The 16,121-nt window shown below is 35.8% G+C and overlaps 1 protein-coding gene across 2 annotated transcripts in view; it reads right to left on the reverse strand.

The window, feature by feature from the left end:
- The window catches only part of CTNNA2 (catenin alpha 2), a 1,134,503-nt gene that overhangs the window by 1,076,513 nt on the left and 41,869 nt on the right, over positions 1-16,121 (reverse strand). The gene's annotated exons all lie outside the window — the stretch shown is intronic.

A 16,121-nucleotide genomic window follows, 5' to 3' on the forward strand; every position in this document is an offset into this window, starting at 1 on the left:
TCCTTTATCAGTTGCATACTTTGCCAACATTTCCTACCATTCTGTCAGCTGCCACTTCATTTTTTGCATGCTTTATTTGCTCTGCAGAAGCTTCTTAACCTGATGTAATCCCATTTGTCTAGTTTGCAACTATTTCTTGTGCTTCCAGGGTCTTAAAAATGTCTCTGCCAATGCCAACACCTTGCAGTGTTCCCCTTATGCTTTCCATTAGTAATTTGAGGGTATCGGGTGTTAGATTTAGGTTCCTGATCCATTATGAGTTTATACACACACACACACACACACAGTGCAAGGCATAGCAAGGATATAAGCAAGGATCTTGTTCATACTTCTGCATGCAGAGATCCAACTTTTCCCATACTAATTGTTGAAGAGACTGTCTTTTTCCAGGAAGTGATTTTGTCTCTTTTTCAAAGATTAGTTACAGATGAAGGGATTAACTTTTTAGATATCTAGCCTGTTCATTGGTTGATTCATCTACTCTTATACTAGTGTCAAATTGTTTTGGTTAATAGCTATCCTGTAATGTACTGTGAAACCTAGCACTGTTATGTATCCATCTTCATTTTTATTGTTTAGGATTTCCTCAGCTTATCAGAGTCTCTTTGATTACCTATGATTTTTTTATTAATTACATTGCATATTTCCTATGACTTTTTTTTTATTGTTAATTATTTTGCATTATGTGACAGTTTCATAGGCTCTGGGAATCACCCCCTCCCTCCCCCTCCCCTCCCCCCGGTGGATTCCTCCACCTTGATGCAGTATTACAGTTCAAATTCAATCAAGATTCTTTCATTGCAAACATATACCAAGCATAGAGTCCAGCTACTTATTGTCCAGATGGGTTGAACAGTTTCTTGGGGAGACCTTTTCTGGTCTGAAGTTTGAGCTGGCAGAATATCATCACAGTCAATTAAGAGTCCCAATATAACATCAACAGCAATTTGCAATGTTATGGAGTTGACATGGTTTTGAGTAACCAGTGTATTAAAAAGAAAAAAAAAAGGAAAACAAGTCCTAGCCACAACCTATGATTAGCTCATTGACATTTCAATTTTAGTTCATATACAGGACCGGCTGCTCTATACCTTAAAATGGCCATAAGGCACCATTCAGCTGTTTCGTGTCCATTTCATCTTAGTATTTAGCCAGTTGTTGTGTTGAAGTAAAATTTTGCTGATCTTGGCAGATTTTAGGATAATCCAGACTGGCTTGTAACTCTAACAAGATATATGTCAACATTTTAGGTGCAGAACATTTTTTTTTGGGGGGGGGGGTGCAGGAAAATCCTCAACACCATGGTGAGGAGTAAAACTAATCTTTGTGACCCACCCAGCGAGGCATGAGCCAATCCATGCCAGCTCTTTCCTGTCAGATTTCAAGTTCTACTTTCTGTTGTTTATTTATTTTAGGTTTTTCTACTCCATGGAATACTACTCAGCTATTAAAAAAAATGAAATGCAATTCTTTGTGGACAAATGGGCCCGACTGGAATCCATCATGCTAAGAGAAATGAACCAAAAATTTCCTATGACTTTTAAGGTTACCTTCCATATTTTAGAATTCTTCAGCATTTGAATTCGGATCATATGAAATTTGTATATTGTTTGGTAATAAGGACATTCTGATGATATTAATTCTTTGAACATAGATTTTGCAAGTTTTTTGTGTCTTCTATTTCTTTACTGCTTTATTTTTAATGTAAATATTGTTCACATCTCAATAGATGCAAATAATTTGATTAATTATTCCCAGCATCCCTTCATGATAAAAACAATAAGCAATCAAGACAATATATGAGAAATCTACAGTCAGCATCATACTGGCAAAGGCTCTAAGCATTTGCACTAATTTCTGGGACCAGGCAAAAATGAATACTCTGACCTTTACTATTTAATACAGTTTTGGAAATTTTAGCCAAAGTCATTAATCAACAAAGATAAACCAAAGGAACACAAATAAGAAAGTCGGAAGTCAAAATATCCCTGTTTGCCAATGATATGATCTTATCTAGACCAGAGTTACAATACAATTTTTAAAGTAAAAACTCTAAAATGACATCAATGCTTTTTTTAAATTGAAAAAAAAATGTTAGAAAATACCTAGAAGTACCAGATTAAACTTCATTAAAATAAATAGAATCCATGTTCAGGACCAGATGTCCTCTCCTCACTGCTGCATTTTTTCCATTTTTTAAAAGAAGTAACAGTGCTCCTTAAATGATTCCAAGAAGTCAAAAGGAAGAGAACTCTCCCACACTCATTTTATGTGGCTAGTCTACCTTGATGCCAAAACAGGGAAGGTTATAACAACAAAAGAAAATGTAAACTAACAGTCCTTTTGTGGGTAGAAGCAAAAATCTCTAACAAAATATTAGGAAACAGAATTCAGGAACAGACTAAAACAGTTATACAGCTTAATCAATTGAATTTAATATAAACAAGTAAAATGTTATATCAACTTACTGAAGGACACAAACAATACGATCATCCATAGATTCAGAAACCAGTGGTAATCTTCACTAAATTATAACTTATTTCCGCTCCCTTACATAAGAAAACATCGGGAGAAGGAATTTCAGTGAAACATTATTTACACTAAAGTAACTGTGGCACTCCACAAAAATCAACATAACTTAATTATAGAAATATTCCACAGAGTCAATACAGAAAGATTAAACCTCAACACAATAAAATTAATATTTGAAAAAACTACAATAAATTTGATTTATAGAAGTGTTGCCACTACTTTCATCAAATATTATTTGGGAACTATTCATAAGATAATAAAGCATTATAAAGAAATACAACATAACCATTTATGAAAAGAAGAATTAAAATTATCGCTTTTGGAGATAACAGAATTTAATATGTAGAAAAACCTACCCACTCAACCCAAAATTGTTAGTACTTACGAATGTTCAGTAAAGTTCCAGCATCTAAATGAATATACAAAGATCAATACCATTTTATATATCATGCAAGCCTTGCAGGGGAAGTTTTCATCAATAAAGCAATCTCATTCAGAATAACTAAAAACAAAATTAAAATACCTACAACTAAATTTATTCAATGACTTCAGTGAACAATGATTATTACAGAATACTTAGGAGAGTAAGTGAAGCTATAACAAGAACAAAATAATGGAGAGATATTCTATGTTCATAAATGGAAAGAATTGATGTTAGCAAAATGTATGTATCACTTAAAGCAACTTAGAATTTCCAGAGGTTCAATGCAATTCTCATTGAAACACTATCATTCTTCATTCTTTACAGAAAAAAAAAACACTTAATACTCATATGGAACCACAAACACCCTGAATAGCCAACACAATCTTGATTAAAAAGAACAAAAACCAGAGATGGTATTGTAACATAGTAATTAAAGACACAATCTGTGATGCTGACATCACATACGAGCATTGGTTCATGTCTAAGCGGCTCCATCTTCTATCCAGCTCTCTGCTGCTAAGGAGTGGCCTAAAAAAATTCACAGAAGATGGCCCAAGTAATTGAGCCCCGAACACACATAGGAGACCCAGATAAAGTTCCTGGCTTCTAACTTCCATTTGGCTAAGCCCTGGCCATTGCAGCCATCCGGGGAAAGAAATAGGAAATGGGAAAATCTCTCCCCACCCCTCTCTCTCTCACTCTCTCCCTCTTTGTATGTGTCTGTGTTTCTCCCTCTTTGTCTATAGTTCTAGTCTCCAAATAAATAAATGCATCTCTGTAATACAAGAACCCAGTGACATCACAATCCTAAGTTCAAAATATATTACAAAGCAATAGTAACCAAAATAGTGAGGTAGTGACATAAAAACAGAGCAACAGATCAAAAAGAATTCCACAGAGAACCATATATAAATCAGTGACTCTACTATCAACTGAACTTTAAAACAAACACATAACATACAAAGGACAAAGCATAGTTTCCTCAACTGATACTTACTGGGAGAATTGGATATCCATAAAAAAAAAATCCAAGTATGAATTTAACATCAGAAACATTGAAAGTAGCAAAACAAAATCTAGTAGTAAAGATTCAAGATATTGGTAATGATATTTTGGACAAGAATATAAAACTAGTGACAAAAAACTGAACAAACAGAATTGTATCTCATTAGAAAACCTTGGCAGAGCAAAGGAAGCAATCAACAGAATGAAGACACAACACAGAAAATACTATAGGATAGTTGCAAAATCTGTATTCAACAAGAGATGAATATCCAAAATACACAAGAACTCCATAGTACAGATGAAAAAGTGGAGATACATCTACTCTAATTATACACACATGTAAAAAATACCATAAAGGACCCAATGAACATGTGTTTTATTAAACAACTAAAATTAAAAAACATTTTTGAAAACAGAGCTTCAATCAAATTGATTGGTGAGGCAGCTATTTGGAAAATTGACTAGTTAGCTGACTGAGGGCTTTAAAAGTAGTATTTTCCCAATTGTTTATTTTGATCCTGATTTCTACTGCATTTGGAGTCTTTTTTAGGAAGTGAGGGCCTACCCCTAAGTGTTCCAGTGTGTTTCCAACATTTTCTTCCAAAAGTTTGAAGGTTTCTGGATGTAGGTTTAGATCTGTTATCCATTTAGATCTGATCTTAGTGTATGGTGAGAGATGTGGATCTATTTTTTTGTTTCTGCAGGCTATCAACCAGTTGTCCCAACAGCATTTATTGAACAGACCTTTCCATTTGCCTGGATTGTCGTTTGTCTTTTTGTCAAAGATTATTTGGCTGTATCTGTGTGGGTTTCCTTCTGGTGTTTCTATTCTGCTCCATTGATCTTCCTCTCTATCTTTGTGCCAGTACCACGCTGTTTTGATAACCACTGCCCTATAGTATGTCCAGAGGTCCGGAACTGTGATTCCCCCTGCTAACTTCCTGTTCTTCAGGATGGTTCTAGCTATCCGTGGTTTTTTGTGCTTCCAGATGAACCTTTGGATCATTGTTTCCAGTTCCATGAAGAATGTTTTGGGCAATTTGATTGGGATTGTGTTGAATGTATATATTGCTTTTGGCAGTATAGACATTTTAATGATATTGATTTTACCTATCCAGGAACATGGGATGTTACTCCATCTTTTGAGGTCTTGTTCAATTTCTTTTTTAAGTAGTTTGTAGTTTTCTTCAAATAAGTCTCCTACATTTTTGGTTAGATTTATTCCCAGATATTTCATACTTTTCTCTGTTATTTTGAATGGTATCTTGCTGATTAAGTCTTTTTCCATCTTGGGGCTGTTCGCATACACTATGGCTGTTGATCATCAAACTAAGAAGCTTCTGTACAGCTAGAGAAACAATCAACAAAGTAAAAAGGCAACCCACAGAATGGGAGAAGATCTTCGCACACGACATAGGTGATAGAGGGCTGATCTCCAGAATATACAAAGAGCTACAAAACAACCAAAATGTCAAAACAAACAAGCCACTCAAGAAATGGGCACGGGAAATGGGCAAACACTTCACAAAGGAACAAACCCAAATGGCAAATAAACATATGAAAAAATGCTCAAGTTCCCTGGCAATAAGGGAAATCCAAATTAAAACATCAGTGAGGTACCACCTAACGCCAGTAAGACTGGCCCACATGAATAAAAGCACCAACAACACTTGTTGGCGAGGTTGCGGGGAAAAGGGAACCCTACTCCACTGCTGGTGGGGCTGCAGGCTGGTACAGCCTCTATGGAAATCAGTATGGAGAATATTCAAACAACTCAAATTCAACATACCGTATGACCCAGCAATAGCACTCCTAGGAATATATCCAGAACACTTGTTTTATGAGAAACCAACATGCACTCCTATGCTCATAGCAGCACAATCAGTAATTGCAAAAACATGGAAGCAACCAAAATGCCCATCAACAGAGGATTGGATAAGAAAGCTATGGTTCATCTACTCCATGGAATACTACTCAGCTATTAAAAAAAACAAAATGCAGTTCTTTGTGGCCAAATGGGCCAAACTGGAAACCATAATGCTAAGGGAAATGAGCCAATCACAAAAGGTTAAATACCACATGTTTGCCTTAATTTAAGATGATATGATGTTATGTATAACATGTTATGTTATGAATGTTATATGTTGTGTATAAACTAAAATTGAAGTATAGGTGAGGTGGTCACAGAAGATGACTGGGAACTCGCTTTTACTTTTAACATATTGGTTACTCATTACTATGTCAATTAATTCCATAATGATGTAAATTTTTGCTGATGGTATGTTGGAGCTTTCAACTGACTGGGATGATACTCTGCTGGCTCTGTCTTCAGACCAGAGAGGGTATACCTAAGAAGCCGTTGAACTTGACTGGACAATAAGATGCTGGACTCTATGTTTGGTATACGCTTGCAATGGGGGAATCTCAACTGAACTTGAGCTGTGGTTATGCAACTAGGTGGAGGAATCCACCATGGTGCGAGGGTTTGGGGAGGGGTGGGGAGAACCCAAGTATCTATGTAATTGTGTCACATAATACAATGTAATTACTGAAGTTAAATAATAAATAATTTTAAAAAAAGTAGTATTTTCATTCCTTTGAGGAAACTTGTAAATAAAGTTCCTAAGATACGAAAAATAAATCACTGCATGAGGAGGAAAATAGCCATCAATGTGACATATTACTGACAATACTGAAATAATGAAAAGGCAATTCTCATACAATGTTGATGACAAATATTAACTAATGAATACAAATGTTGCAGAAAATAACACAGACAATCCTAAAAAACTCTAGAATTCAAATTATCACATGATTCAGCAGACCCACTACTGGAGAGATACAGATACACACACACACACACACACACACAAGGAAATGAGATAAATATACCGAAGATATACAGGCACTACTACATTTGTTTCAACATTATTCATAACTGCTAAGACATGCAATTAGTCAAGGTATCAATCCATGGATGAATAATAAAGAAAATGTATACAGAGAGAATGGTATATAAAGAAAATGTATATATACAGAATGAAGTATAACAAAACAGTATATATACAGAATGGAATATTATCAACCCATTACAAACAATGAAAGCTTGTCTTGTGTCGCAACCTAGATGGAATTGGAGAACTCTATGCTAAATAACTTAGGCAATGCAAGGACAAATATTGTTAAGTTCTCACCCACATGTCAAAGCTAAAATACTTGACTTCTTGGAAATAAGACTGATAGTGGTTCTAGGAAATTAGGGAGCAGAGAGAAAATTTAAAAAACAGGTACAAAAATGCAGTTAGATAGGAGAAATAAGTTACACTATTCCGCAGCAAAGTAGGGTGCCCAGAGTTCACAGCAATTTACTACATATTTTATAAACAGAGAAGTTTAGACTTTCCCATGATAAATGTTTCTAGATGTGGAAACACTAATTACTTAAATCTGATCATTATAAATGCATTAAAAATTATAACACCATACCCCGCAACAAGCATAATCATTATGTCAGTTTTCAAATAAATAGAAATTCCATCTAGAAGCAAAAATAATACATTGCGATTTTTAATTTTTAAAAAAAGAACAGGACTTTGCTAAAAAATCCTAGTATCAGAGTCCTTAGAATTACCCATCAACCTGACTTCCGATTTAGTTTTCTCTTCTACCAAGGAAGTATTTTCCTCATCAACCATATTTTTAACAGCATCTAACTCAATCATGCCTTTTGTTTGTTTCCAAATACATGCATGTTGGATGTCGTGCATTCTTTTTTGTTCACACTTTTGCAAATATTGAGTATCATTTATTTTGTCATGAGTTTCACTGATTACAGAGAAAACCATAAAGATCATATTTATGATTCCAACATTTAACTTTAGTAAGAACTAAAATGTGCAAGAAATTTCAATACTAAAAAGTTAAAAAAGGATTTCTGTCAAAACACATACACACAACATGGACCATTGCAGTGAGAACCTACAAACCATCAACTGAACACTACACAAAAGAAAATATTACTAATATTGGATATTCAATTTCTATTGTTCTCTAAAGTTTTTACTTTACTTTCCATAATCTTATGGAAACTATCATATTTTATCTTTCAAGTATGTGCATAGTCAATAACAACAACAACAAAATTTCAATGTTTTTAGGGTTTCATCTTTTAAAACAATTGCTTATTGAAGCACAAGTTCACTATTCAACAGACTTAGTTCCCCTGGAAATAAAAGTAGAGAATCACTTTGCTTAGAAATTTTTCATTTTTCTCTTTTTTTATGCATTTCATTATTATTCTTATTGTTTTATAGTACAGTTTCATATTCCCTTATCCCCTCCCCAATTCCCTCCCCCCCCCCCAGTTCCTCTACATCATTACTAACATATAGTTCTTCATACTCAGTCATATGTTCATCATTGCGGGCCTGGACAATGGCAGACAGTCCAGAATCCCATTGTCAAGAAATAGTAAACAGTTTCATTGTAAGTCCATCTTGTCTGGAAGCAGAAATGCATACCACACTACATCCTCACATCTGGATGTTAGTCTCCATTTCACAGCTACTGCACATCCCCTTAAATGAAAAGTCATGTTTCAAAATCAACAATAGAAAGAAAAGAGGAAATTTGCAATGCCATGAAGTTAAATGACATGTTACTAGATATGATAGTCTCCATTACACAACTACTGTACATCCCCTTAAATGAAGAGCCACAAAACAAAATCAACAAATAGAAATTTACAATGCCTGAAGTTAAATGACATGTTACTAGATATGACAGTCTCCATTACACAGCTACTATACATCCCCTTAAATGAAGAGCCACAAAACAAAATCAACAACAGGAAGAAAAAAGAAATTAACAACACCAAGAAGTTAAATAACATGCTACTGAATGACTAATGTGTAGCTGAAGAAATGAAAATCAAGAACCTTCTTGAAGAAAATGATGCTACCGTATGATATACGAGTCATTGAATGATTTAATCAGAAGGAAGTGTTTTGAAGAGATGAAACTAACAGAGAATAACAAAACCCATATGATACAGTTTCCGCTAATCTTTGTTGAAGTGTGTCTCCTCCAGACAATAAGCAGATGGGTTTTATTTTATAATCCAGTCTACTACTCTATGATGTTTTGATTAAGCTTAAGCCATTTACATTCAGAGTTTAATATACATGGGTGTGACGTTGGTCCTGTCATTTTAGGAATGGGTTGTTCATTGGTTTAGTCTTCTGTTGTCATTTTACTGGGATGTTCTTCACCTTTGCCTTTGGTTTTGGTAGGTGCTATTCCTCTTCTCTGCCAAGAGAACATCTTGAAGTATCATTTGTAGGGCAGGTTTAGAAGAGGCAAATTCTTTTAGCTTTTCTTTACTGTGGAAGAATTTTATTTCATTTTCAAAGACAAAAGAAAGCTTTGCTGGATATGTTATCCTAGGCCGAAAATTTTTTTCTTTTAGAATCTGGAATGTGTCACTCCATTCTCTTCTTGCCTGTAGAGTTTCCTGTGAGAGATCTCCTGTGAGCTTAATTGGCAATCCTCTATATGTCAGTTGATTTTTTTCACGTGCACATGTAAGGATCTTTTCCTTATGTTCAATTGAAGAGAGCTTGATTATCATATGTCGTGGTGAAGATCGCTTTTGGTCAAGCCTGTTGGGAGTTCTGTGTCCCTCCTGGAACTTGTTTCCCAATTCTTCCTCTAGATTAGGGAAATTTTCCTTTATTTCATTAAATACATTTGCAAACTCAGCTTCTCTTTCTGCACCTTCTGGGACTCCCATAACTCTTATATTTGGCCTCTTGAATACTTTTTTTGGCCTGATCCAGCTCTGCTTCCAGCTTTTTGTTTGCTGCCCCCTGGTGACAGGAAATACCTTCCAATTCTGAGATTCTTCTGCTTGCTTCATTCTATTTTGGAGACTCTCCACTGTACTCTTAATTTGCTCTACTGTGTTCTTAACTTCTGATATACCAGCCTTGATTTGCTTTATTGCTTCCTTAAATTCTTTGAACTCTTGCATGAGCTTCTCATTGTTGATTAGAATCTTTAAAATGAATCTTATGGATTCTGTGTGCCCCATTTTCTCGATGTCTTCCTCAGTTAACCCTGAGATTGGTATAGGGTTTTGCTCCCTTGCAGGAGAGTTTTCGGCAATATTCATTGTGCCTTTGTCTCTTCTTTTGCTCTTGATCATTGTACTTCTGGTTAGCAGAGTCTTCTCCTTTTGGCAGGTTTCTAAGCTGTGTCACCCACAGGTCTACAATGCGATTTTACTTATTGCGGTTGGTACACAACGTTTCTTGCAGCCACTTGTGCCACAACCGCCAGCAAGTTCCAGGTCTGGGTTCTTATGTCAGATTTCCACTGTGGTCTACCGTCCCAGCTCTTGGCTCACCACTCACCACCTCCTGTGATACCGTGGTGAGGCTGCACTGTTGTCTCTAAAACCTTTCTCCCACTTCGAGTTGGAGCAGGTCCCAGGATTAGAGAGACACCAGGTGTCCTACATAATTAGGTTGTTGGTGGCGCTGATCTTGCTGGAACCTGTTGGACATCAGATATGGGTGCCACACGGACCTATTTTGATCCGTACGCTGCCAGAGTCAGTATTATTTTCCTGCGGGATCAGTGCAATCTCTCACCTCAGCAAGTTCTCGCGAGATCAGCACATGTGCAGTTCACTATTGTCCTCTGCAGTCCCAAAGCTATTGCCACAGTGTCCTAAATGGTGCCTGCCGTACAACCACTAAGGTTCTTGATTTGCTGGCCGTCAGATCCGAGGGCTATCCCAGACCTGCCATGAGTGGAACCCGTAGAATGCCACGTCGTTGCAGTTCACCCAGACAGAAATGAGTTCACTCCCAGCTCAGCGCCTGCTCAGTCCTCTCCCTCACCCTTTTCTCCTTTCGCAAAATGGCGCCCAATTCAGCTGTAGGGGGCTGACTGGACTGTGAAATCCACTCTGTTCTCGCACTGCCCGTCTGAGATCTGCTGCTCTATCTCTGCTCCTGGTCAAATCAAACGGACCAACAGGAAGGACAGTTCTTTGTCTGGGTTCACCACCCGAGCTCCCAGTGAAAGTCCCTTCCCACCTTGTTGCTGGTGGAGTTCCGGCTGCTGTGGAGTTCAGATCTCCATGCTGGAATATCAGTCACTGCAACACCACACCATTGTGTCCGCTGCTTTCCTGTGTCTGTCTGTGTCTGTCAGTCTCCAGGTACCCCTCTGCTGTTGTTCTGTCCTTTCCTATTTCCTGAAATATGTCCTCTCTGCTTCATCCTGGTTAAATGTTTTTCTGTCTGTATAAACGTGTCCTTACCCTATTCCACCATCTTGATTCTCTCTTCATTTTTCTCTTAATGAAATCACTCTTCACAGAAAAGAGCTTTTGTTTTCCTTGAAATGTGTGCTTGACCTAAATAAATGAAAGCTGAGTCTGCTTATTTTTCCCTTTTCTAGGAGAAAAAGTCTTCCTTTGCAGCTTCAGATTTTAAAAAGTGGCAAGGTCACAAGGAACAACTTTGATTAAGTTATCAAGAATTAACTGTGGGGATGGATTTTAATAAAACATTTTCAAAACTTACTGATGGCATTATAGGGCTCTAAAAACCACACTTAAACCTTAAGTACTTATAAAATATGATTTCAATAAATGTTAATGGAAAGCTCTAAATTCTGGGCCCAGCATGATGACTCAGTAGCTAAATCCTTGCCTTGCATGCACCAGAATCCCATATGGGTGCGGATTCATGTCCCAGCTGCTCCACTTCCCATCCAGCTCCATGCTGTGGCCTGGGAAAGCAGTAGAGGATGGCCCAAAGCCTCTGCACACACATGGGAGACCCAGAAAAAGTTCCTGGCTCCTGGCTTCAGATCAGTTCAGCCCCTACCACTGCCAAAACTTTGGGAGTGAACCAACAGATGGAAGATCTTTGTCTCTGCTTCATGCCGTAAATCTGATTTTCCTTTCCAATAAAAATAAATAAATCTTAAAAAAAAAGAGAGAAAGAGAGAAAAGAAACCTCTGAGTTCTACCCATACTTGCTACTTCTGTATTATCTGATTTTTCTGTCAACAAACTTTTTGGAATGTTCTTCCCATGACATCCCACTTGCACAGTTTGCTTCCTTACTTTTCCAGCTACATCCTTTTTTCTTTTGTCTTCATTCACTTTCTTCATCCACATATACCAAAAATGCCAACAATATTTATGCCCTGCCAATAATACTCCATATTTCTCTATATATTTTCCTATGAAATTCCAATTAAAACATCAATAATCACTTAAGCTTTAATAAATCTAAATACAACACAGATTTCTCCCTTGAGTAGGAGAGATTCTATGTGGCCTTCTGACACCTCAGAAATAAAATTCTACCTCAATGCCTGGTAGTCCCTACAAAACTGCATTCTTTCAGAACTCACACACACAAAATCTGCGAACGACCTTGGGCTCTTCCTTTCATTCACCTCCTATGTCAGTCTAGCAGCAACCATCACAGATTGTACCTTCTCGACATGGTTTAAATACTTCCGTGCATTTCAAACTTACCACCAGTATTTTAACTAAGTCCATTCTCATTCCTTACTACATCAGCTTCCTACATCTTCTCACACATATGCCTCCAACACAAGATGCCAAGTTTATTCTCCAGACTGACTGTATTTAAACAAATTAAATGTTAACAGTAAAACCATTCAAGTAATTGTGTCACTGACAGGCTTGTTCTCTCCCACCACCCAAAAAATAAAGGTTAATAATAAAATTTCAGCATTACCCTCTGTGTCATTTATGTTGGTTACAAGCCTTTTCCCTTTGGAGTTCATTATTTTTATGAGAGAGTACAAAACAAGACAGAAATAATTAAACACAAACTGACAGAAAAGTAACCAAAATAGTGCCTGATTAAATAGCTTAAGACAAACATCTGAAGTAATGGCAGAACCTATAAGCTATTGCTGTTACTAGATTGACACTTGAATTCCAAAGAGAGCATAGAGAGAGAGAGCATGATACATTCTAAGGAAAAACAAAGCAAAGCATCCCATCTTTGCATTCTTTGCAATACATGATAAACTAAATGTAGTTACACTTGAGAACAAACTGTGAGCTCACCATTTTTAAAAGCTTTACTGTATACTACAAAGGTGTTATAAGCTAGAACTGGAGTAGTGAGGTGTGAATTAACTTTACCTTCATACCATGTAAATCAACACAAATGTGCACAGTCCCCAGAGTAGGATTTCTAAAATAAGCTAAGAATGTGTAAGCACCTCTGTATAAAAGCAAATTCAGTCATCTCCACCTCTTTCAGCTAAAATAAATCTATCTCCTAAGGAAACTCTATTAAAATGAGTCATGATCTGTGAATATGGCCAGGTCTCCTCTTGGAAATACACATATATACATATATATGTATATTTGTGGAATATTAAGTAGCACAGAGTTAGAAACTGATTTTATCACTGAAATGTATTTTTAAATACAGTTGAATCTCCCAAATTGCATAATAAAATAATAAAATGAAATTTAAACTGATAGTTTTTATAGATCAGCTCAATATGCATTTTGTAATCATCTCTTTTGGTAAAGGGCAACTGTGTTCTTTGGATAATGTTGAAAGTAAGTGATGTACACAGAACAATACACAAAGCTGACTAACTGGTGGCAGGAATGGAAAATTATTCTGGTTGATGCACCCTAGTTAAACTGGGCTCCCGGGATGCATCCTACAGATAAACTTTACAACAACAACCCAGAGCAATGACCAAGCCCTGTGCTGACACAAAAGGCACCTGGGAACTGAAGCACGTCAAGCCAATCTATTAGTCACTACTATGGTGCCTTGGACGATCAGTGCAAGATTTAAAGCATTTTTTTTTTAATAAATCAATGGAAACTCAGTAATCCAATGATCTTCAATAAATTAGCATTACATAGATTTGACTTACACATGTGTTTCAAAGCCTCTTTCACATTTTGTGCAGGATTTTTAAAACTCATATGTTACATATACAAGTAACTGAATATGAGTATTTAGCACTAATTTGTGTATCAATTTATTTCACAACTTAAAAGTGCTGATTTTAGCCAAATGTGGAACCTGTTTCAACCATTCTCCTAGACATGTTGACCAAAACTACTGGACTATTGGCAATGATATTGACTGACAGAAAGGGATAAAAATTAGTAATTCCATTATAGCTTCCTCAACATCATGATTTTTAAAAAAAAAAAAATCAACTATATCTCCAGGGCATGGTAATTATGCACAAAACGACCTTGGTTTTCTTTAAAATAATTTTTCTACTGAGGAGACAAAAGTCATGTTGTTACCTAAAACTGGTGTACTTTTATCTAATCAACAAATCCTGAATCCCTATCATAAGATATAGAAGAAAAATGAATGTATTTTCACACAAATATGAAATATGGATAGAAAAAACATATTGAGAAAATAACATATATAAATTACTATCATCAAGTGCTTCCCTGAAATTATCTAAAAGTGTCTAAAAAAACAATTAATCGAGCTCGGCAGTGTGGCCTGGTGGCTAAGGTCCTCGCCTTGATCCCATGTGGCCGCTGGTTCTGGTCCCGACAGCTCCACTTCCTCTCTGTCTCTCCTCCTCTCAGTATATCTGACATTGTAATGGGAATAAAATAAATCTTTATAAAAAAATTAATCACATATCTCATAATATCAGCTGGATATGTTATTTATTACATTCAATGCACCCTACTCAAATAAATACATTCTAGATAAATGAACTGTTTGTGTATTTTATTACTCACAAGCATCAGAAGAAAACAGTATCTTAGAAAACCAGTTCTTTTAGTATTCTCCACCTCTCTCTGTAACACACATACACACACACACGCGGTTACTGAAGGTGTTCTTCCAAATTAATGAACTGCAACATGATGTCATCCTGCTCAACCAAACAAGTTCCACAGGTGATAATTATATGAATGCTGTTATAAAAATATTCTATATAACTAAAACATTTCATGCTACACTCATTTCCATACATGTTAAGGTATGAATAATCTCTACAGAAAAATTAGCAAGCAAAGACTTAAGTGACATTCTCACGATGACTAAGAATATGAACTAGCAATCATCCAACTTCAGTTATGTCATTAATGAACACAAACTTTAAAACAGCATTCATAACTCTCGTGGTAGTACATATTAAAAGGTAATATTATTTCAAATCTACAAACTATCGTAAGGACAGACATGCAGATATTCAGACTAACAGAACAGAAATGAAAGTCCACAAATAATTAATCTTTGAAGACAAATATTTACAAAACCACTGATGACCATATCCCAAGAAATATGGTTGGATGTTTACAGCATATCAATGAACATTAGCTAAAAATAATTCAAAGGCTGAAACAGACAAGTTAAAACTATAAAATTCTTCCCATAAAACTTAAATACAAATATCTCATATTTATATTAGCCAACTATTTCTTAGGTAAACATAAGGATAAGAAAGCAAAGGAAAAAACAGATTAACTATTGATTTCATCAGAGCTCAAATCTTCTGTACTTCAAAGGATACCATCAAAAAGTGAACCAACAATCCACAGAATGGAAGAAACTATTTTTAAATCAGCTGTTTGATAAGTCTAAAATTCAGGATAATTTTTAAAAACTAACAAAACTTAATAAATAAGACATATAGCTCAATTTAAAGGGGCAAAGAATTTGAACATACAATTCTTCAAAGACACAAGGGCACCAAGTATTTGAAAATATGCTCAACTAATTAGTGAATAGAAAAATACAAATCAAAACCACAACTAGACATCACTCAACACCCACTAGCACTAGGATGGCTATAATTAAGTATGTAGAAAAACCTGAATTTATAGGTACTGGGTGAAAAGAAAAGGATACAGTGGGTTATAAAATGGCTTGTCAGTATTTTAAAAATTAAAGACAGCTATCATCTAAACAAACAAAATCACTCAGGCCAAATCTAGGAGAAAACATACATTCATAGTATCTTACATGCTAATGTTCATAGCAGCATTATTCATAATGAATAAAAAGTGAAAAATCAAAAGTCCATCAAGTAATGAATATATAAACAAGATGCAGCACAGCTATGAAGAAATCATATTATTCATACA

This window comes from Ochotona princeps, chromosome 8 (genome assembly GCF_030435755.1).
Source record: "Ochotona princeps isolate mOchPri1 chromosome 8, mOchPri1.hap1, whole genome shotgun sequence".
Lineage (NCBI taxonomy): Eukaryota > Metazoa > Chordata > Mammalia > Lagomorpha > Ochotonidae > Ochotona > Ochotona princeps.